Below are 25,037 nucleotides of genomic sequence, written 5' to 3' on the forward strand. Positions count from 1 at the left end.
CTCCTGTTCTTCATCCAATTATTGTAACCATTTTACCCACTGTACCACGGACAAGCCACTTTCGTGTGGTTCTGCTACTGGGAATGACTGGGCAGTGACATCTAACTTCTGACCACCACCTGGCTGCCTGCAATGGCAAGAGGCCAGGAACAGTCAGCACTTCAATTCCAAAGATGTTAAAACTGGAGCGAAACCAGACATCGTAGAGCTGATGGAAAAGACTGGATCACTAATTAATTATGTGCACAAAGAGGTTTTGGTGTTTAATACTCTTTGGGGAAATAACCATCTCAGTAGCAGTTTGCAAAACAAATCCAACACTACAAAGAGTGCAGAAAGTTCTATTTCTTCTTGATGGTAATAAGAATAACAGATGTTTATTGAGGCTTTTATGTGATGGTCAGTGATCTAAATCCTTGATATGTATTGTCTCAAAGTTTCTCTTGATCAACTCTTAGATACTGTACTTTCCTCCATTCTGCTGCTTAGAAGATGAAAACAACTTATCCAAGTTTACCCAGTTAAGGAAAAAAAAAAAAAAAAAAAAAAAACGACATCAGAAAACAGCCCTGATGGATTTCTGAGGATGACCCTGTGGAAACTTTTATTTATATTTGTTGTGGTAATAAAATTCACTATTAATTTTAAGACCATCAAATTAGTTTTTAATGTTTTATTAAGACTATCAAATTAGCTCTGCTCTCATAGAAAGAAGTTAATCTTTTTCTAAATATGATCATAGGATTTTCTAAAATTCTTTATCCATAATAATCACTGGTAAAATAAAAACCAAAAAGAATGTGCTTAACACCCACCTGTAAATTATTAACTTTCTCAAAATAATTCTATAAAGTGTATCCATCCTTTTTTCCTTCACCCTTCATTTGCTGTCAAATGTGGAATGGAAAACCAGGTAACCAGGTGATTACCTCTTCTCTCAGGTAAATAGCCAGGGATCATTTCCCATCTCATGTCACCAATTCAGCTAATGTTAACCCATGCTAAGCTCATCTCTTTTATTCCACTTCATCTCACGAGAGAAGCCAAGGGTCAGTCTCCTTTTCCTTAACTCCTCCCCTGCTATCACAACCCAGCAAAATATGCCTAGTCTTTTCTCCACTACTCGTTCACTATTTCGTCCACTTCAGAAACAAGGTGGGCTCAGACACACTGAGCAGAACAGTTTTCCGAAACTGTCAAAAGAAAACTTGTTTATGACCAACAAAGAAGGGGCCCTTACACAGGTGTTCTGTTTTTCTCTTTGCATGGAGAGGGATCTTCATGACAGCTTGCAAGTGAACAGCGACAAGGAGGCTGTGTTTGGCCCATCCTTCGGGTCACCTCTGTTCCATCTGCCTCCCTGGGGCCTCAGGGGCCGGCTCACTTTCAGCTGGATCCTGTTAAGAGCCTTGATCAGTGATGAGAGATGGAGGAATTATGCCCCCAGATGCCTGGAGGTGCCACAGCAGGAATAAGTCTGCCATCCAAATGGTTATTAGACAGCTCAGGTATTTCAGCCTGTAAACTCAGGCATGGATTTTTGAGCACTGTATACTTTCTTCCTAAATATAATAATTATCTAGGAATAATTTCTTCCTAAACATAATAATTCAGTTCAATAATAACTGAATATAAAGAATCATCACAAGAGTCTGAAAAAGTATGGCATGTAGATTTATGGCCACAGGTGAAATATTTAAATATTTTCAATAATTCCTCTTTTTCTCTAAAGAGATTTGTTTTTGCTGCTAAGCCTTATTCACTATTGAAAATACAGAAAGCAAGTGATTTACTGTATAGAAAAGGCAGGTAAATTTAGTTTCTATTTTATTTCATTTCTTTTGTTAAGCAAATATTCATCAATTAACGAATACATGCAAGACCCTATGTCAGGTACTGTGAACCCAAGGACACAGAGGGAGGTGGCCTATGTCAAGGGCCCACACCCTAGCAGGTATGTTTTTATTGCTATAAGAACTTCCAACTCTGAGCTATGTGCTGGTGGAAAACAAATACAAAACATCACTGATGTACTCATTCAAAAATATTTATGGACAGCGTTCTGTGGACCAGATCTTCTCTAGACTCATCTCTCAGATTAAAAAAACAAAAGCTGATCTCATAAGCTCATAGTCTAGTGCATGAAAATGGACAGTGATAAATAACGAACATTTATAGCCTGTAAGCCAGATGGAATGGTGTGAGTAATGAGTGATAAAGCAGTAAGAATCACCAGAGAAGGGTAGTTGCACATTTAAATAGTGAGGTGCTTGGAAGAAGCTCTATAAAGTACCAGCCATTGTCAAGACTCTGATTTTTAATCTGATACATATATAAAAATATGTAAAATAATCATGAAAATATTCTGAAGTATAAGAATTATTAAATATGTAGGACAAAATATATTAAGGCAACATGCAGGAAAAGCCCTGTAATTTAGGTATGAAATTAATAAGGTCTTGATTACAAAGCTTCTTTTAACCTGAATCTCAAAAAAAGAAAAAAAAAAGTATGTCAGCATGTACCAATCGTTGTAGAGTTGATTCTTATTGACTAACAAGTAAAGGTTAAATGGCATTAAGGCAAAAATAGCATTCAGTTGCTAGACAATCATAAAATGTTTTTTATTCGTAGTGAATGAAAGTTACATTCAGACCCTTTTTATTTCTGTAGTCATTAAGCCTCTCACAGTTAAGCAATTTAGGATGCTAAAAGAAAGGATATTCTTTATTTTAGACAACTCAAATTCTTGTCAAACTGAGAATGGACTTATTTGTCCTATCACAATTTCACATGAGGGTTTTGGAACTTAACCCCTTTCCACTGTAAAGTGATGGCAGACCATCAACTATGGCTCATCCTTTCTATGGGGGAACACCATTCCATTATACTTGTTTAAGAACCAAGAGCCTGCAAGTGTCACTATGTTTCAAAAGAATTTTTGACTTAATTATTAAGTTAAAATCAACGTCTGAGTAGGTCATTGGGTATGTTACTAATCATCCTGCACTTTTTTTGTGAGAGAAAAAAATCCTATGGATATCAAAAAAATGTATCCAATCAGAAAGATTATATCAGCAAAGGAAAGTAAAAAGTCATAGGATTGAGCCCCAAAGAAATCCCTACTTTGGCCAGTCATGGCAGAGTCCAACATAAAAGTCAAAACTAATTGCTAGTCAATGCTCAAGATCATTCACCTCCACTGGGCTGGTTCATGTGTGTCAGGCATTTAAAATTGTTCTCCTCTTATTAAATCACTTATTTCTTCACCAAACATTCCAATCTATCCCATATTAACTTGACACCATCAGCTTATCTACAAGCTGGACAGTAACCAGTGTGTCATACTGATGCTTTATTTGTCAGGGCACGGTGACAAATTGGCAGGGAAATTCTCTGTCTCCAAGCTGATTCACCATTCAAACTAATACACAGATTTTTTTTTTTTTCAGAAAATGCTGCTTCATTTGATTTATGTGAACATGTTCAGAATTTTACCACTGTGTATGTCAAATGAACTCACAATCAGGAAAACCAGATATGGATTTTTTTTTAACAAAATAAAATGAAAGGAAATGGGGAGGTTTTGGTTCAACCTGGTGACATAGCAAGATCCTGACACATAAAATCTATAGCTACCTAAGAACAAGTTCTGTTGGGAAACATGTTTCTACAATATTTTCTTATCCTGTTTCTGTTTTCTATGCTAAAAACTCCATCTTGTCCTGCTTTACTTTACCCCCATATTCCTCCTTCAAAAACAGTCACAGTGGTGGCAAATGACTTAAGCTTAAGAACAAAGACCTAGGAGTTCCCGTCGTGGCGCAGTGGTTAACAAATCCGATTAGGAACCATGAGGTTGCGGGTTTGATCCCTGCCCTTGCTCAGTGGGTTAACCATCCGGCGTTGCCATGAGCTGTGGTGTAGGCTGGCAGCTACAGCTCCGATTAGACCCCTAGCCTGGGAACCTCCATATGCCATGGGTGCGGCCCAAGAAATGGCAAAAAGACAACAACAACAACAAAAAAAAGAACAAAGACCTAAAGGCATAAGTTATTCATAGGGTCAGCTGAATGAGGACATAATGCTATGGTCTAGGCATGCTGGACCTGTGCAGATTGGCACGCCATTTGCACAGCATGATATGTCCTATTAAAATAAGATAAAGAGGAACCTCATGGCCCCAAGTGATTTGTGAGTGGTCCTTAGCAGAATATGCATCAGCAAGGAGAACAAGGTGAAAACCTAGGCACACAAAGTTGCCCCAGATAGGCTTGCCATTTGCGGAGGAACAATAATGATTCTCTAGATGCTATGCATAGACAGCTGAAGCCAAGCTTCCTCAAATGTTAATGATTGTTAAATGTCTAAAGGTCAGAATAAAAGCTTAACCATCTACCAGCTATGTGACTTTTAAAAAAATAAAAGAACTTTTAAAACAATAAAAAAAAACTATATCCTGCACCTATAGGCCCCTCCTCACTTGACCTAATCCTAAAGAGCACAATAAAAGCAGCATGGCTTCCTGAGAAGGTGCTCTTGGTCCCTGAGACCTTGAGTCCCCTGGTTCGCACCTTTAATTAAGATAAATGGCTGAGTAGTATTCCATCGTGTATATATACCACATTTTCCTAATCCAATCATCTATCAGTGGACATCTGGGTTGTTTCCATATCTTGGCTATTGTTAATAGAGCTACAATGAACATGCAGATGCATGTGTCTTTTTCAAGGAAAATTTTGTCCAGATATATGCCCAAGAGTGGGACTGCTGGGTCATATGGTATAATGCCATTTGCAGCAACATGGATGGAACTAGAGACTCTCATACTGAGTGAAGTAAATCAGAAAGAGAAAGACAAATACCATATGATATCACTTATATCTGGAATCTAATATATGGCACAAATGAACCTCTCCACAGGAAAGAAAATCATGGACTTGGAGAATAGACTTGTGGTTGCCAAGGGGGAGGGGGAGGGAGTGGGGTGGTTGGGGATCTTGGGGTTAATAGATACAAACTATTACCTTTGGAATGGATTTACAATGAGATCCTGCTGTGTAGCGCTGGAAACTATGTCTAGTCACTTATGATGGAGCATGATAATGTGTGAAAATAGAATGTATACATGTATGTGTAACTGGGTCACCATGCTATACAGTAGAAAAAAAAATGTATTGGGGAAATAACTATAAAAAAATAAAAATAATCAAGAAAAGTTCCTAACAAAGCAAAAAAAATGAACAAAAAATCATATATTAATATACATATTATACAAAGCATTTTCTTTCCTACTATAGGGAAAAAAGCATATACTCATGACATAATAAAAATTATATACATTAAAAAAAGATAAATGTTTCTATGTCTTGTTTTATGTTAACATTTTCTTAAGTTCCACAGCACCTGTTCTTCAGCCCTCACCTGCTGAGCTGGTCTCCGCAAAGCTCCTCTGGGGAAAAACCTAAAAACTGCTAGAACAACTCTTTCAAAGAGGGCAAGTGAGAAAAAAATAAAACAAACAAAGCTCAATGAAGCAAATAGGAGAGGCTAAGCGCATAATCCCACCCCCAGAGCAGCAACTCACTGATGGCGGGGGGCGGAGCTTAAAACCCAGAGTTTCTGCATTAGGAGTTAAGGTTTTGAAACCCACCTCAGACACTCCAATTCTTAAGACCTGACCTGAGAGCCCAAATATGTAGCTTTGCAAACCAACTAGGTTCACACCCCCAAGACCCACAGGCTCTGGTGAACTGAGAAAGAGCTCTTAAAGGGCTAGTGTATGAATTAACCCATCCTGTTCCAGTGCAAAGCAGTCATTCGCAAAGCGCCCAGACATGGTATGGGGGTGGCTCATATGGTGGTCTTGGAACCTGGCCTGGGGAGCAGGCAGCCAATCTGACACCCATTTGCAGGCCTGTTGGGAGTCAATGGGGACAGAGATTTGTGGGGACCTTCTCTGTGCTCTCTCTCTGCCTTGCTCCAGCAAGTAGGCATGTTTTTTGTTTTTTTGTTTTGTTGTTGTTGTTGTTGTCATTGTTTTAGGGCTGCACCCATGGATATGGAAGTTCCCAGGCTAGGGGTCCAATTGGAACTACAGCTGCTGGCCTACACCATGGCCACAGCAACACAGGATCTGAGCCCATCTGCAACCTATACAACAGCTCACCACAATGCCAGATCCTTAACCCACTGAGCGAGGGCAGGCATAGAACCCACTTCCTCCTGGTTACTAATTGGATTTGTTTTCACTGTGCCACAATAGGAACTCCCACCATTTTTTTCTTAATTCTAATGCTCATGGATTGGAAGACAATGAAATGATGGGGGACCATCCCTTTTATCAGGCTTTAGGTTTTATTTAACTAATTATTGGATAAATAATGCCAACTGTACTTTTAGGATTCAGGGGATATTTACACTTTTAAAAGTGCTACGTTCACTTTTCAGCATAGGTGCATAATAATTTTAAAGGATGGAAATGGCACAGTGGGTTCTCTGGATACTGAATATAATAATTGATACTCAACAAATGTGTGCTGGACTCTACAAATGTGTGCTGGAATCTATTTCAAAAAATAGATTTTTTCAACCCAGTAGAACAAACACTTTTATAAATGCACTCCCAAAAAACAGGAGGACAAAACTCATCTAAATTTTAGGGCTGAGCTAAATTGGCCATTTCCAAACCTGGGAACTGAGCTGAAACAATTACCTACAGCTGACAATTTTGGCAGACACAAAGCAAGGCAGTGACAGAGGTGTGAACAGAAGTTGAGTCTAGAGACCTCTGCAGTGATCTCAGCATGTGATTAGCATACTACTTCATCAGCTTAAGTGAAAGGCATCATTTATTAAACCTGAAGTCAGGTAAGCCACTGGGCAGCCATAATCACTGTATTTATAGGCAATGGTTTCCCTAAGGTATCACAGTTTTGGAGAACACTTCATAGTATGGCCTTCTTTTTACAAGGAAAGGAAAGGAAAAAATAAATAGTCAAGAGTGAAAAATTAACCATTTTCACTTTCGTAATTAACCAGAATCCACTTAAGACTCATTTGAAGAACTTGTGAAGGGATATGACAACCTAAAACCACAGAGAATATATTCATGTAAAAATGTGTACCCCTGTAAACAGAGGACAATCTCCTTCATATATAGCCATCAACCAAGTTTTGAGAACAGATAATGACATTGACCTATACATTAAATTTGGCATCATGAAATTAATATATGAAACTCAAAAACCTGAGTTAGCACCCAGCACTCTAGCTCGACCATCATGTTATGTGTATTCTCTTCTGAACTTTCCTCATGTGCATGGGTGCATACATTTTCAAACCCTATGAGAATACTCATCATTTTATAGTCTTTTTTTTTTTTACTAAATTGTATTGCAGAATCATGTTCACACAGCTACATAATATTCAGAGATATTGAATGGTTTCATGATACAATATTCTGTGGATTTACCGTAATTGTCTTAACCATTTTGTATCACTGAACATTTAGATGTCTTACTATTCTTCAGGACTATGGACAGTTACTTTTGATTTTTTATTAGAATTTATTTATTTATTTATTTATTTATTTTTGTCTTTTTGCTATTTCTTTGGGCCGCTCCCACGGCATATGGAGGTTCCCAGGCTAGGGGTCTAATCGGAGCTGTAGCTGCCAGCCTATGCCAGAGCCACAGCAACTCGGGATCCGAGCCGCATCTGCAACCTACACCACAGCTCACGGCAACGCCGGATTGTTAACCCACTGAGCAAGGGCAGGGACCGAACCCGCAACCTCATGGTTCCTAGTTGGATTCGTTAACCACTGCACCACGACGGGAACTCTTAGAATTGATTTATAATGTTGTGTTGATTTCTGCTGCACAAAATGATTTAGTTATACATATATACACATATATATATAATTTTATGTATTATTTTCCATTACGGTTTATCACAGGACATTGAATGCAGTTCCCTTGCTATTCATAAGAATTATTTTAAAATATTGAAGACATATTTAAACATGTAATTTAAAAAATTAAATTTTATTTAGTTATGGTCAATTCCTAGAAGAAAGATTACTTGGTTAAATTTTAAAACTTCTTAAAGTTGTCTGGCATAAAATGCTGAAGTGTTCTCCAAAGATTGCATTCAGCACAGGATACCACAAGTAATATACAGCAGTTCCACTTACCACTGACCTCCCTAATTTTAGACATGTGATGATGGATCTGAAACTAAAAAAGTCGGCTCCATTCTCTTCTTATCACCATTTCTACTGTCTTAACCTCTTTACAGTCTTAGTTCCAGAGCCTGAAATTCTCAAAATGCTGCCTTCATTCAAAGGAATAGTGGATGGAACAGAAATATGTTCAGTCTCATTGTAAAAGCTCAGGAAGGCTAGGAAGAGAATCTTATCAACCTCATGCCTGAGCACTGTGGGAGACCTCATTTCTCTAAATTTTAGTATATAACACTCATCTCTGGATTTAAAAATGTTATCATTATGCAAAAACAAAACAATAACACCAAAAAAAAACCACCCAGCTCCCTGTCCACTCCCTTGTGTATTTATCATCCTGCCCCTTTCCTTTACACTCAGAAAAGTGACAAAATTGAAAGTATGTGGCAAAACAGGTAAAGCCACATTATTTATAAATGGAACACAAGGGCATATCCTTCTAACTCAGTACCACTTCTCTGTGGTTCAGGAGGTAAAGTGATTTCTGACCATGGATGTGCTGTGCTGTGTACAGTGTGTGTTGTGTTTTTGTGTATGGTTCACAGGGTGTGTGTGCTGTGGTGTTTGCTGTATAAGGTGCAGGGTGTGTGTGTGTGTGCATGCGTGTGTGCATGTGTGTGTTGGGTATATTTTGTGGGGTGTGTGTCCTTGCCTGTGTGCCATGTGTAATGCCTAATGATATGAATAAGTTTGAAAAATGCTTTATTTTCAGCAGAGGCCAGCGTGAAAAATGGTAAAAGGTAGGGTTAGTATATCTGAGACCTTCATGTTCTTGGCCAAGAGATGACTTCCTCTTTGAAATATCTTCCTCTCTCTTCTAGAAAATGTTCTTCTCACTAATGGAGACAATTCTCTAGATATGTTTTTGTAAGTTAAGAATTTCTGTTTCCAAAAAGCAATCTATAATGGGTTTCACAAAAATGCTGGGAAGCTTTTGGAGTTTTCTTCTGTGTCTGTGTGTATGTGTGTGTGTGCATGTTTGTATTTCTTAGGCTAACTGATTGGAGATGCCCCCAAACAAAACAAGGCAGATTCTGAGACTGTCCATTTGAATGTCATGACTACAGAATAGTCATAAAACCAGAGTTGACAAGTGAAGGTTGAAACTGTTAAGTTTCCCTCTTTTGGAAATCAATGGGATTTCACAGCCAATTTATTTGATGGTTATATTATAGCCAGGAAAATAGTATGGCAAAAACCAACCAGAGAACATCAAAAGATCACTTCTCTTTGTTTCTTTCTGAAAGAATGTCATATATGTTCCTATGTAGTCATCTACTAACGCTCTGACATAGTGTAAAAGAAATCCTAAAACTAAAAATGTTTTAAATGCGTAATAGTAAATGATTACTCACTTGATGCCAGCCTTCACACCTGTACTATTTATACCTGTGTCCTTTTTGTAATGACTAGTCCTTTCTTAGCTTCATTTATGCCAGGGGATACTTTGCACACATCAGATAATTCAATTCTTTTCCAAGCAGGTGTGGGGTTTCTGAGAGGTTAAGTTCAGTTCTTAGTGTCTGTCTAAAATTCTGGTTAGGTGCAAGGCCTATGTTAATTCACCAAAACACTAATTATTTATCTTCTTGAGATACAATAAGTGCATTATATTTATTTAGCATGTTATGTTATGTGGTCAAGTGAGACAGGAAATCCCTTAGAATAGCTTAATGTTATTTGTTTTATGGTTGCTTAGAAAAGGCTCTCCAGTGGCTTGGAAATATAAAAAGGAAGTAAATCTGGGGCTTGTATGATGATGTGAAAATATCAACAGCTATAAATAATAGGGAAAACAATCATTTTAATACTGCATATAATATCTAAATTCAATCTTACAGATGAGAAAAAAATTAACATATTCATTATAACATTGTTATCAAATTTTGAAGCTAAAATGTAAATCTTACGTCCACACACAAACAAATCATGAGTCACATGTTCAAATCGACAAGCCAAATTCTTAGTTTCTAAGAAATTCCCCAATAATATTCCCATTTTAGCACAGCCCTTTTGTGACAGAGCTTATTACCAAAATAAAAATGTTTGGAATGCATCATTTTGCATAATTTTTTAAGTTGTTACTTTAGAAATTGTAGCATATGCAATATATCTAGTGTGACTTGTCCCAGTCTATTGACATTGTGAAATCAAACTCCCATTACTATGGCAAGACAGGAAAAATTAAAATAATTTTTTTTCTCTGCACTTCAACCTCCTGTTCCCCCGCCCCGTGCACTGTGTACCTGAATTGTACATCAACCAAACCTGCCCCCTTAGCAGAAACCCCTGCTCAATCATAAAGAGCAGCATTCTGACAACATCAACAAGACAACTCCTTAACTATAATACTACGTCTTGATCTTGCAAGTAGTCACTTGGCACTTCAATCTAGATTATATAGCGTCAATAATATTTAATATATAGCCTCTGTCTTCAAAAAACTTATATAACTGTGCCCTGACTTCTAACAGGTGGAATAGTTCTCAGAGCTTTCTGAGATGTTCTTCCCAGGTTGTAATACCCAAATTGAAGTCAAATATAATTTTCCATTTTGTTCTTAGATCAACAGATTAATTTTTCACCAACAAAATCAAGGTTTTACTACTCTAAATGGTGTAAAAACCTTATTCCCATAGAGATCTCTTCGCTCCCCTGCCATTTTAAATATAATTGTCTTAAGTACCTCTTCCGTGTACATGGTGTCACATTAGAGGGACTTAAATTTGCTTCAACCATAAATATGATTTCAGCAGGAGACTATGGCAGTATTAAATTTACTGATGTTTTTCACCCATTCTGATGTGCTCCTTTCTTTCTGAAGCATCCATCTTTCTGTTACAACTTTCTTCCGGTTTAAGGAACTTCTGGGAGCCATTGTGTAAAGAGAGTTTTGCTCAGGACAGATCCTTAGTTACTCCTGTCAGAGAAGTTCCTCATTCCCCTTCCCTTCTTGAACATATTTTGGCATAACCTAGACTGTGCTGTTGACAATTCTTTCCCTTCAGTTGCATAAGAATATAGCACCACTTCCCTCTGGGCTCTGTGGTTTCATATGAGAAACCTCTGTCTCAGGAATGGCTGTTACCCTACAACTGATGCACTGGCTGCTTCCAAAACTGTTTGTCTTCAATTTTCAGATGACTTTTGTTTTTTGGTTTATCCTATTTGGGGTACCCTCCATATTTTTAGAATCTGTAGGCTTATGTTTCCACCAAACTGGGGGATTTTTTTAGTCATTTATTTGAATATTTTCCAATGTCTCTCTCTCTGTCTATCCTATGTCTTCTGCTGACAACTTTGTTGACAATACGAATGTTAGCTCTTTGTTATTGTTCCCTGGGCCCCTGGAACTCTTGTTGATGTTAAATTGTCAGAAGTCTGTGATTCTGAAAAACACTGGAAAGTTAAGAAATCCCCTGAACCTTCTGTGTTTGGAAATAGCTTAGAGAAAAGAACTGCCCCTCCCCATTTGATCCAGATAAGACTCCTTTCTGTTTGCCTGAAACTAGGGTAGATCCAGACAAATTCTCATTCGTTGTCTCATAAATGATTAGCTGACTTGCTTGTGCCCTCTGATCAGTCAGAACAAAATGCACCTGAAAAAAACACTGGGTTCTCCTTATGCCTGGTCCATGGAACATGGCTCCAGAGGGCAGGCTGCCTTCAGGTCAGATGGATTCTGATCCAGGATTCCATCAGAGCATCTCCTGCTCATCCCACATCCCAACACCCAGCTCCTTCCACCTGTGTGCATGGCTGTATATAAAAGACTACCATGTGTGCCTAAACTTCGAGATGCTTCCTGATCCCATGGCCAGAGCCTTCACCCTCTAGCAATGGTCTCCTCTCCACTTGCAATAAATATTCTTTCCCCAAAAGCTCTTCCTTTACCAGAGCCAGATTTGTCTTTCATTTGACAATGCTATTCATATTGTGTAAATTCTATTAACCTAACCTAAAATCATTGATTCTGTGTTTTTTTTTATCTCAGCTCCTGCTGTTGAGTACACCCAGGAAGATTGATATACATATATTTTATTTGTTTTTATTTAGTGCAGTTCTATAACTCCCATTTGGTTCCTATTTATAACTTCTATTTCTTCACTCAAAGTTTCAGTTTTTAATTTATTTTAGAATATTCACCATTACTTGTTGAAGCATTTTGATGATGACTGTTTTAAAATCCTTGTCAGATGATTCCAACACTGGGTTCACCATAGCATCAATGGCTACTGGTTTTCCTTTTTCCCTAACTCATTTTCCTGGTTCTGAGTGTGATGCATGATGTTTTGTTGTACTTGCAGGATAAGACTCTTTTCCAGAAGCCAGTGCCTCTGATATTTAGTCTAGAGGGAAGGGGTCCCCCCACCACCAGACCCTGCTGACAGGACCCCAGCAATAGAGGAGCAGTGACTCACAAGGCCCATATACCCCCAAGTGCAGATGCAAGATCAGCTCTGCCATGGACTATGATGACACCCAGAAGGGAAGGAACAGTAACAGAGAAACATTGGCCCTGATTCACACCACCTCATCTGCCTATCTTGCCAAGGATGGGGACTCAGCCCTTCCCCAGACCCCACTGATACTGCTTTTAGTGGAGAAAAGGGCTGAGCAACACCCTAACTTCACAGGATGGGGGATGGAAGATCATATCCCTCTCTTGCCTTTGGGGAAATATCTAGGGTTTGGCAAGTTTTTCCAAGGGTCTTTGCCTGGAGTAGGGTATTGCCAAAAAGCTATAATCCTCATTTTCTTAAAAAAAAAAAAAAAAAAAGAATGGGTAAGTTTAAGAAGATTTAAAGGCCAGGAAACATAAATGTGTAATGTATTTAACAGAGTATTCGAATTTTTGAGCCCTCTCACTCTGCTCTTTCTTGAAATTTTACCTAGGTAATGCCCCACCCAGCAAACAGTGACAAACTTAGTTTGATCTAATTGCTGATTTTTTCTTTGGCTATAGCTTAAGGACTAACATATATGGGAATTATTTCTTGTATTATCCACTCAACCAGCAATCTTAGGGCAGACTTCTTAATGTCTGCCCTAAGTCAGACATTAAGAAGTTCAGATTGCAATCTCTAGCAACAATCCAAGAAGCCAAACAATAACTTCTGGAGCAATTGGCCCCACATGGCCAGGACTGGATTAATAACTGACAGCTTCCCTAATTTTTTCCTTACTTTCAACTTAAGATCAACCCAACAAAGCCATTATGTTCCCCTAACCGGTCACCCAGGGTTTCTTATGTCTAGTTAGCCTGTCTACAGCACCTCTGTGTCAGCAGCCTCCAATCAGGGCACCTCTGAGGTACATGCAGGCTTATTTTTTTTTCTCTGTAAGTATTTTGCCTACTCCTATACTTGCCTTTGAGTGTCTGTCAAATACAAGGGACAGTAACAGGCTCTGAACAGACAGCTTTTCTTTTCTCATTTTTTGGTTTTCATTTACTTTCTCAGACACATTCTTCTCTTTTCCCTTGTTATTTTCTAATGTACTTATAAACAATTTTTAAATTTATATATGTACATTATTTTTATATTATTTTAATTATTAAGTATCTAGAGAAATACAATATGATATCACTTATATCTGGAATCTAATATATGACACAAATGAACTTTTCCACGAAAAGAAAATATGACATGGAGAACAGACTTATGGTTGCCAAGGGGGAGGGGGAGGGAATGGGATGGACTTGAAATTTGGAGTTAATATATGCAAACTATTGCCTTTGGTATGGATAAGCAATGAGATCCTGCTGTATAGCACTGGGAACTGTATTTAGTCACTTATGATGGAGAAGGATAATGTGAGAAAAGAAATGTATATATGTATGTGTGACTGGATCACTTTGCTATACAGTAGAAAATTGACAGAATACTGTAAACCAGCCATAATGGAACCAAATAAAAGCCATTATTAAAAAAAAAAAGCAACTAGAGGACAAAAAGGAAGGCATTACACTTAAAATGTGTCTTTAAATCATATTTGTACAAACCTATCAAAGTTAGCAAGTGTTTACTAACAAACTTTTCTAAATTATACTCAACATAATTTTTAAAAATTTATTTGAAGTCTACTGTTTCAAGACACCATGATAAGGCTTGGAAGGACACAAGTATATTTTTGTAAGGGAATATCCTTTTTCATAGACTCGCTAAGACAATGAGGGACACAGGCTTTTTTTTTTTCCTCATTTTTCCACTAATTGCATTCTTTATATCAACCTATATCAGACATTATCTTTTCCAGTTTGTGTTTTAGATATGTAAGGGAAAACCAAGCAAATGAACAAAAACTTCTACCCTGTAAAAATTGGATCTTTGAAAGAGAAACAAAAATATTATTAGAGAATACATAAAATACATTTGACTGCCCAACTGCTTGCAATTACCTTGGAGCATAAGTGGGGGCAGGGTGGGGTGTCTTCACTCCCCAAGACACAAAGTCCACATTGAGTGGCAAAAAGGGGAGGAGGGGACAGCATTCCAGGAAAAGAGTGATGGAGTTACAAAGCTATACCAAGGTCAAAAAACACTTTATATCAGATTCCAAAGTTTCTTATAACATCAAAATGAGGGGTTTGTAAAATGCTAGAAAGGGTGTGAGAAGCCTTAGAAGGTGAAATGTGATAAAAAAACAAGGTGATCATGGGTGGTGAGATGCATCTTTCACTCACTCTTCATGTATATATCCATTAACTCATTCAGCCACTCATTCCTTCACACATTCGGTTGTAATTCATTGAGCATAGATTCACTCATTCACATATACATTCATTTATCACTCACCCACTCATTTACTCCTACAATCACTCAGACATTCATAACTCATAGAGTCATTCATTCACTCACCACCATGATGGAATCATACTTTCACTCATTTGTTCATTCATTCATTCGCTCATTCATTTACTGATAGTCATTCATACATTCACTCATTCCTTTACATGTTTAGTCATTCTACTGATTTTCTTATTCATTACACCTATAGTTATTCATAAACACAATCACCTCATTCATAAATATATTCACTCATTTATTCAATAATCATAATTCATTGGTTTCCTCACTCATTCATACATTCACTCATTTCCCTCAGCAGTCATAATTCATTCACTGATTCATTCATCACTCATTACTTCAGTCACTCATTCTCACAATCATTCATTCATCATTCATTCATCTGTTTATACATTCATTCATGTCTGCTACAAATGTTAACAGTATGTTTATTACATTCCATACATTAGCACATAGAGAAACAATGGTAACCAACATTCCTCCAGGAGTGGGTGTGGGGTTATCAATCAAGTTATCACTTGGAAAAGTACTGAATTGGAACTGTAATCCTAGCTGTTAGAACTGGACATTTTACAGGTGGCTACAGAGTGGGGAATGCCCCCACACTGGTGTTCTGGGTCCCTGTGAAAGGCCTCTTACCAGGTAGCCTTTCCAAGCAAACTGCACCACGTCCAGTAATTCTAACCTCCTGGTGTTTGGGAAACCTCTAAAGAATTGTGCACAGACGTATGATGGATGATATATGTTCATTTTGTCTAACACTCATCTGTTTTGAGACTTTTTCATATTAAATCAAATATCTTTGTTGAGACAATAAAAATCTTAACAACTGTATCTCAAATTTTTGATACATTTCATAGTTCTCAATGATATTAAATCATCATGATATGCGTGGTAAAGCTAAAACTGTAAGAGGCACTTGAGTAAGTCTATAAAATGTAGGCGGTAGCAGAGAAGCATAACAAACACAGAACACAGAACAAATGTACTCATTTATACTGTGGGGAAAGTAGATGAGGCATGCCAAAGAATGTCCATCTATTCACAGCCTTGCCAAAGGAAGAAATTAGCACCACATCTTATTGCTTATTTCAATCAAAAGACTTGGTTGGAAAAAAAAGGCATTTCCACCAAAAATTTGTAGAACATTGAAATTTCAGTCATTTCTAGATACTAAAAAGTAAGTTTGTAGAAAATATACCAATGGCTTCCAGGAGTTTAAATAGAACATCACCTATCCAGTGACAAGCACCATATTTTTAAATGTATTACTGTCTTTATACATTTTCCAAGTGCTTTCCAAGCACATCTCTCCAGGATGTATCTGTGGTATCTATATATTTGTAGAGGTACAGATACTCTGTATGTGTGTATAGGTATCTATTACACACATGTATGTATATATAGGTGTATGTGCTCCCACAATCACAGAAACACACATACACATACAGATGTACACCTGTATGTATATATAGGTATAATTCCAATATGTTTATACACCCTAATTTATAGCTAGAGATCCAGTTTGCATTTAGTGAGTAGGAAGTATTCAGTGACCACTGCTACTGTTAACAAATTGTTGTTATACATCACATCCCAGGAAAGGAGAGAGAGCTTTTCCCCCATTGAGAAAATGAAAGCAAAATCAGAATTTAATAGCCTGTAAACAAAAAGAAAGTATAATGTACAGAAAATTCACTCTAGAACTTCACCAACAGAAGTTTTTCTAAAATTAATTCAAAGACTAATCATTGATTTACATCCACACAGTCACTCTTTCAATATACATACATACACCTATTTTTCTTTAACGATTTGAACTTTGGGGAACAGCTAGTTACATTTAATTGAACAAACACATTTAGAACTCTCCCTGTGTAAAAGTTTACTACAAACTTTAGCAGCAAAGAGGATGGAATGTAAAGAGTTTCCAGGTGTGTCACCCAGGGGCAATAGGTACTGAAACAGTGGGTATGGCATGGAAAGCATGATGGTGAGGATTAATATGGATAATGATGGGAGTCCAGAGGAGCCCATCACTTGACCTGGAAGTAGGGTTTCCTGGGAGGTGGATGGTGAAGATAGAAATCAGAGATCGAGCCCATCACTTGACCTGGAAATAGGGTTTCCTGGGAGGTGGATGGTGAAGATAGAAATCAGAGATCATGAACAAGTTCATATAAATCTCTGGAGCAGAAACTACAAATGGATACAGTCCCATGAAAGCAATAGAACTAATGAAAAGTAACACCATCACTGTCCCTTAGACCATTAGGAAGTTGTAACCAGTCATTAATTTCTAACCTATAGATGGACACTTTTGTTTTCACCCAGAGAATAGTAACAGGAAAAGGTTAAAAACCTTGAAAAAATTACTTTGCAAAACTTTCACACTTTCCTCTGGTGTCCTAGCAAGGGACTGATGAGGAACCAGGTACTGCATTCAAGAGACAGTCTCAAAAAGGAAGGAAGGCAGGGTGACAGCAGCAGGCAACCTCATAGTCACTGACCACCACCTGCTTCCGGCTTCTCAGAAAGGTCACTTCCTGCATCTGGAGTGAGCATGACTGAGAGGACCCAGGTATCTAAAGGTACTCTTTGAAGATGTGAGCAAGGCTGGACCCCAGAGATGTCCAGGGCCTCTCAGGTAAGAATAACCAAAAGAAGAGAATGATGCATAGGTTTCATCATGAAATATGTATTATAGGAAGAAGAGAAGAATTTTATTACTATCTTTGTGGACATTTGCTGTGGGCTGGTTGATGCTTTTTAAATATTTCCACACTTAATCTTCCAAAGTTCCAGATGAAAGGAGATGCAAGTTCATTTTAGGGAGGGCAACTGAAAGTCCAGGATGTTTCAGAAATTTAACTCAAAGTTATGTAACTGAAGAGGTAAGAGGAAATTGCCAGTAGTTTTTTTCTGCCTCTAAGTCAGTCTGAGCTTCCCATTCTGACAAGCTGTGGGTTTGCGGGAGAATAAAACAAAATGGATGATTTCACTGAGAAATGCCACTTTGCTTGGGTAGATAAAACATTCATACATGAACTCCATGTAGAAAATTATATAATAGAGGATATGTTCAAGTGCCAATCAATTTGACAGTTTCTGATGGTGACAGCAATGAGACTTACAGGAGAGTTCTTGAAGTGGATCTTGAAGGGTGGGCACTAATAGACTCTCAGGTGAAAATTTCTGTCCCCTCCCCACCCCCTCCCTCCTCCAGGTAAGAACCATCAATACCAAGTGCATCCAGGCAGCAGTCAGAATGGTTTCTCACAACTTTTAGGAGGGATTGGGGTCAAAGATAAGGAAAGAACTCCATTCTCTGTTACCTATCCCAAATTAATTGCCCATTTCATCCATCTGTGAATGAGTAAAATATTTACAACTGCTAGAAACCAGCATTTATCAACAAAGTGTTTTTCAGTAAATTGAAGTTTCTACTTCAAGCAAAGTTAAGAAAGAATTAGACTGCCTTGCATTAATTTATTAGTGTTCCATGGGCTTTCTTCTTGATCATTTAAAAACTTGGAGGTGAATTCAGACCCTTGTCTATCCCTTCAGAGGAAAAATATATTTTGTATGAAAGGAGCTGGTGGATACAGCTTTCTCCACAATGGGGCTGACCCACATGAGAAAGAGGAGACTGAGGGAGATGACGGTGACAGTAAGAGCATCTGGATAAACTCTGTTTTTTCCTACTGAGGCCTTAAGGTGGGGATTCAACAATGATAACGATGCTGAATTAGCACATAAACCTTCTCACCATGTAGGTGATCCAACATCCAAGGCACATCTTGTCCTTTGGTCGCCTTATTACTTTTTCAATGTAACTCATGGTTACAGTAAAGTCATAAGAGGACAAGATACAGGGTGATGCTCTCAGTGAGACTTGATCAAGTACACAGATTTACAGATGGAAAAAACATTGTCAGCAGGCAAATGACCAATGCCTAAGCCTGACATACAAGTTTTAAACATGTTTCTGGCTGGGCCAGAGTTCAGAGGAAAGGTGACATGTCCTAAAATACTTGCCAAACATGGGTTCTGTGAATACCTGTCTAAGTGGTATGAATTTTACAAATGCATTAGGTATTCTTCAAAGACATTAAAGTTGATTCTAACACACAACGTGCTACCCTCTGCATTCCATTTTATTAAAATGCAATTTAGTTGGACCATTTTTGAGATACTTTATCCAAATATCTTAAAGAAAACTGAATGTGCACATACAGTTATTTTTCACATTTATGTATCTGGCCCACATCTTGCAATGCTTCAACCTCAGCAAAGATTCAATGCCTAACACAAGAATAAAAGTTGAATAAACAAATGAACCAGTAAATTAGAAAATTAGGTTTCTAGAAATCAGCAAGCAGACATTACGTATTTACCTAAAACTCTGCCAGACATTTTGAAATATAAATGGTGATGTTGGCATCTAAATATAAAACTATTTTATTGTACTAAGTTAACATCACCATAAACATGATTTTTTAAAAAAAATGGCCATTGAAGTCATATCTGCAGGTAGAATTAGATTGAGTTGTACTAAAAAATTGATTCAAAGTAATTCATTTGTTATCAGGTCAAAATATATTTTACACTGATTCATCAAGTCAACCTTTTTTCCTTCATTTGTAAGAATTTCAACAATGCATTTTACATTATATTCTTAAGCAGTCTTTGCAGTAATTTTTTTAAAAACCACAGAAATATTACAATGATAAAGATGCACTTGGATATGCAAATTAAGATGACCTTCTTTTAATGCATAAATACAAAATGGGAGATTTCGTAATTGTCTTTTGTTCTTATTGTGTCTCCTTTGAAAGTTCAAGCATTGTTGAAATTTGGAAATATCACGCTGAGAAATATATTAATCCTTGAGTAGAAGAAAGTGGTTTTTAAAAGGCTAACACTCATTGTTGTTAACCTTTTTAATAACCACTTAAAAACCTTAAGCAATCTAGATTTTCCCTCTAAACCTCAGAGAGTATTTAGATTCCAAGACACAGCAAGATCACAGATACTGAAACTATAATTTCTTTCATACTTTCATGCACTATGCTTTCTTTTCACCTTTGAATCTGCTCTTGTGGTGACCTGGTCAATATTGAAAGGAAGTGTTTAGAGTAAAGAAATGTTATTCCATTTGTTTTCTTAAGTAAACATCATACATTCTGGGGTAAGACACACCTGTGTTAATCCTCAGCTTTACCAGGACAATTTTCTCCTAAGGAGAGAAACTACCACCACCACAGGTTTTTGGTTGAATCAAAGTGATATAAACAGTGATTTTTCCAATAATATTCCTAATATTTCATAGAGCAGTAATGTTTCACAGACATACATCAGAGCTGTGCCAGAAAAAGATGAGAGGAAAGAAAGAGAAAGTAAAGATGTAGGAACTTGCCCTGAGGTGACCTTGAAAAGGAGACTCCCTTTCATGTGCTTAAAGGTAAGGAGACTTTGAGAAGGATAATAGTTTTGCTTTTTTTTTTTTTTTTTTTAAGAGCTCTCATCCTCATACAGCCTTTTTCAAATTCTGAAATAAATATATCAAGTATGTCAGGACTTAGTGAGTACCTCATACCTGGGGGGGGCACTGTTGTCACTGACATTTTCCTGTCCTCATCAAACGTTAGGGAGGAACAGATCTGTCTCCTCAAGATGAAAAACATCTGGACTGTGAAAGCCTGGGTATGGAATGGAAGAATAACACACGCCAAATGAATCCTAAATTTTCAATTAACAGAATTTTTTCTCAGATCAACTCAGGAAAAACAAACAAACAAAAACACTGTAAACAACACGGACTCTGGCTGAGCAATCCCAGGTACCTATGTGGCCCAAAACTACACAGGTAAGATGCTCTGAAATACAGGAGCCCGGGGATCCACCAATAGACATGTTAGCCAGCAAGGGCTTAATGGGCCAAGTGCATAGCTTGCCCACAGCCTATGATTGAGCAGTAATCCTGAAGTCCTTGTGGTTATGTAACATTTTAGCTAATGAAGCACTCACAATACGTTATATTTTATTTTTGTAGCAATCTAGTAAGAGAGGCAGGACAATACAATCCTAGGGCACATGGCTTAAAAAGGAAGCTGAAGGGAATGTATGACTTGTGGGACCTGAGAGTTTGAGGGTCAGTGGAAGGAAGGGAGGCAGACGCCCAGCCCTGCTCTCCAATCCATTGCTCAGTCCACTCTACCCATGTGGAACTCAGAGATAACAAAAGCCTCTGAAAGTGTCATCTCTGTCATATAACAGATCATTTCCATAAGCTACCCAAATGGGTGCAAAATCAACCTGCCCGAGGTGTGACCCCTGTTTCCACATTTTCCAGGGATAGGATTAAAATATCCAAGGTAAGGGCCAGTCACTAGAGGGAGAGACTGAGACAGAAAGAAAGAAAGAGGTGGGAGGGAAAAATGGAAAAGTGGAGATGAGGGGGAAAAGAGGGAAGAGGAGGGAGAATGAGAAGAGAAGGGGGAGAAGAAGGAAGGGAGGGGAGAAGAAGGGAGGGAGGGGAGAAGGGGGAAGAAGAAGGAAGGAGAGGAGAGGGGAACAGGGGAAGGGGTGGGGAGAAGGAAAAATAGCAGAAGTAGAAACAGGACAGAGGGAGGGAGAGAAAGATGGGCTTGTTTTATTTACTAAAGAGCTTAAAACTTAGCTCAGTAATTCTTCATCGAGGTAGACAGAAGGTACAAGAAGAGGACAGAGACACCCCAGCCAAAGTCACAGCTACCCAGGAGGCCCCCGCCTTCATACTCTTTCCCCACACTACCACAGAGGCCTTTCTGTTTTGGCCCTAGGCATGTGGAAGTTCTAACCAGGGCCATAACAGCCACCTGGCCACTGCAATGATGACAAAGCCAGATCCTCAACACACTGTGCCATCAGAGAACTCTTCAGAAGCTTTCTTTTATATAGCAAAGTAGCTGGTGAATTTTAAGCATTTAATAAGTATTTGTTTAATGTATTTTCTGACTAAGTTGAATCATTTTGTGGAAGGAAAAGATATTCTGTTTTTCAGGTGTGTTGGAGAGGGAAGAAGTTTGAGACTGCTCCTCATCAGGATTTAATATGCTTGTCATTCTGTACCGTGAACTGGAGGTTGACACTGGCCATCTGCTTCTACAGAGAATCCTGTGCCACTGCAGCTGTTGACCCTCTACACCTGCAAAAGAGCTCAGGGTGGAGATCAGGAGTGAGGAGCCCTGTGCTCTGGGAAAACTGGCAGAACAGGTCTTCAGAGAGTTGGATATTTTCAGGAGATGTTATGAACCAAAAACTTCCATCTCCTCACATCTATAGAAGCACTAAAATCCTTCATGATGACATCTGCTTCTCATGACCAGCAGTGACCTTCTGTAAAATGTGAGTTTGGTCATATTATACAATCCCCCTTTGCCAAAATCACATATATGTGGATTTTTTCCTACTCCTTTGGAGCGGTTTCTCAGAGCTCTCCAAGATGCTGCCTCCAGGCTATGGTCCTCATTTTGCCCCAAATAAAACTTAGCTCTCAACTTTTAGGTAGTGCATATTTTTTAAGTCGACAGTATTAGCCATTCAACAGATATGTGGATACCTAATTAGAATTCAAAATCAATTCCTTTGTCATTCTATAAAATGGTGGGTTGACATCTGCAATTCAGTTGTGTCCATATGTAAAGAAGTACTGATTCCAAGAGTTCCCATCATGGCTCAGGGTAAAGAACCCGACTAGTATCCATGAGGATGCAGGTTTGATCCCTGAACTTGCTTGATGGGTTAAGGATCCTGTATTGTCATGAGCTGTGGTGTAGCTCGTAGATGCGGCTTGGATCTGGCATTGCTGTGGCTCTGGTGAAGGCTGGAAGCTGCAGCTCCATTTTGACCCCTAGCCTGAAAATCGCCATATGCTGTGGGTGTGGCCCCCCTTTTTTTTTTGTCTGTTTGCCTTTTCTAGGGCCACACCCACAGCATATGAAGGTTCCCAGGCTAGGGGTCTAATCAAAGCTGTAGCCGCTGGCCTATGCCAGAGACCCAGCAATGCAGGATTCCAGCCACGTCTGCAACCTATACCACAGCTCACGGCAACACCAGATCCTTAACCCACGGAGCAAGGCCAGGAATCAAACCCACAACTTCATGGTTCCTAGTTGGATTCGTTAACCATTGAGCTACGATGGGAACTCCTGGCCCTTTTTAAAAAAGAAAAAAAAAAAAAAGTTCCGATTCCAAACTTGTCCACCTCCACTGCCAGTGACATTATGTAATGTCTGTACCTACAAATAACAAGTACCATTGTTAACCTTAAACAGGTGACTGTCAGTGATGATCACTGCAGCTGCTAGAATAACTTATTCAATTTAGAAGGCAATGACATTCTATAACCTTAAGACTTTTCCTTAGTAGAAGTTCCACTTTCTTATTTCCACAAATAAAGTCAAAGATCTTTTCCAGGAGACTGTCAATCTACCTCTCCCTTTCTATATATACACACCCTCTCATGCATGCATGGGTCGATGTATACCTCTACCCTGCGTGTGTATGTACATAATATGCAAAAATCTGCATTGTCAGCAACAGATTATGTGCAAGTAATGAAATAAATTTTGTCTTTAGGATCTACTTAATAAGAGAAAATTCAGGTAAGTACCCATTAATTAATTAAATTATTTATCAAGAGTTTTTAGGCTAAATAGTAAGGGGAAAAAACTTGACTGAGATGCTTATCCTTCTTGAATTAATAATCAAAAATGGCACACCTTTTAAACTCAAGATTTTTACCAACTCTACTTTTGGCATCACTCATTCTTCAAATCAAATTTTAATATCATTTTTATTAAATAATAATTTTTATCTCAAAGCTTTTCTGCACTGGTTGTGCCTATCAACCAATAGTTACATATATCGATACAGTCCTTATAAGCAAGTTAATTTTAAGCTATATTAAAAGCTAACTTTTATTCATAGATTATAATGAAGTTTACAGAGATGATGCTGTCTGTTCTACTCTAAACGAAGGTAGATTCTGAACCTTCTTCATCTAAAAAAATGCAGTCAGAGAAGCAGATTTTTAGTTTTAGCCTTTGTAATAAAAACAAGGTAAAAATCACAATTATGACAATACTACCTGTATTTTCTATTCAGTAAACATCAAGGACTTGTTTTCTGTGCACCTTGCATATGAGCAGTGTTCATGGTCTGACTGAATAAACCTCTTTTAGTTTGATCAGTGTTTTTTATATAAAGATACAGATTATAATAAAATGGGTGGTTTCAAAAGTTACTGAAGCTCAGGTCATACTTCAGATCAGTCAATTCAGAATCTTTCAGGAAGGGACCAAGGGACCATACACTGACACTTTTTTTTTTGCAAATTTGCTTTCAAATGAAGGTCCACCTTGCTTTCAAACACTGGTATATTCTAAATGACCATAATGGAAGATAATATGAGAAAAAGAATAGATATATATGTATTACTGAGCTACTATGCTGTATAGCAGAAACTAATTCAACACTGTAAGTCAATTACACTGTAACATAAAATAAATTAAAAAATAAATGAATATACACACACAAACATATACTGATGCCTACCTTTTCCTTCTGCTATATCTCTTTCTTAGAAACATGTTGCCTCCAGTTTCTATTATCTGTGTGTGAGTTCCAGCCAATAGATATTTTTTTCAAAAGTCAAAATGATAGATATTTCCATATATGTACCAGGTTTACCCTACTATCTCAAACAACTAAAAGGAAAGAGAAGGAAAGAAAGAAAAGAAAAGAAAAGAAAAGAAAAGAAGAGGAAAGAAGAGAAGAGAAGAGAAAAGAAAAGAGATGAGACGAGACGAGACGAGACGTGGATGTTCAATAACAGGTAATAAGGGGAAGAGATTCCTGAAGGAAGAAAAGTAACATACTACTGCCTCTGTTTACTGCTCAACAAGAGCCTGCAGGGAGCAGAGCAGGGGAAGAGACAC

The 25,037-nt window shown here is 38.0% G+C and overlaps 1 protein-coding gene and 1 long non-coding RNA gene across 3 annotated transcripts in view; one reads left to right on the plus strand and one right to left on the minus strand.

The window, feature by feature from the left end:
- The window catches only part of CSMD1 (CUB and Sushi multiple domains 1), a 1,878,204-nt gene that overhangs the window by 1,190,504 nt on the left and 662,663 nt on the right, over window positions 1–25,037 (minus strand). The gene's annotated exons all lie outside the window — the stretch shown is intronic.
- Window positions 13,468–22,597, plus strand: LOC146395830 (uncharacterized). Its single transcript, XR_014829741.1, has 3 exons — window positions 13,468–13,586; window positions 17,589–20,923; window positions 22,100–22,597. It is a non-coding gene; the product is annotated as an uncharacterized LOC146395830 (long non-coding RNA).

The sequence above is a fragment of the Sus scrofa genome, chromosome 15 (genome assembly GCF_054392235.1).
Source record: "Sus scrofa isolate SSC_HxYL_T2T_F1_AM1 chromosome 15, Sscrofa_HxYL_maternal_Yorkshire_Landrace_v2.0, whole genome shotgun sequence".
Lineage (NCBI taxonomy): Eukaryota > Metazoa > Chordata > Mammalia > Artiodactyla > Suidae > Sus > Sus scrofa.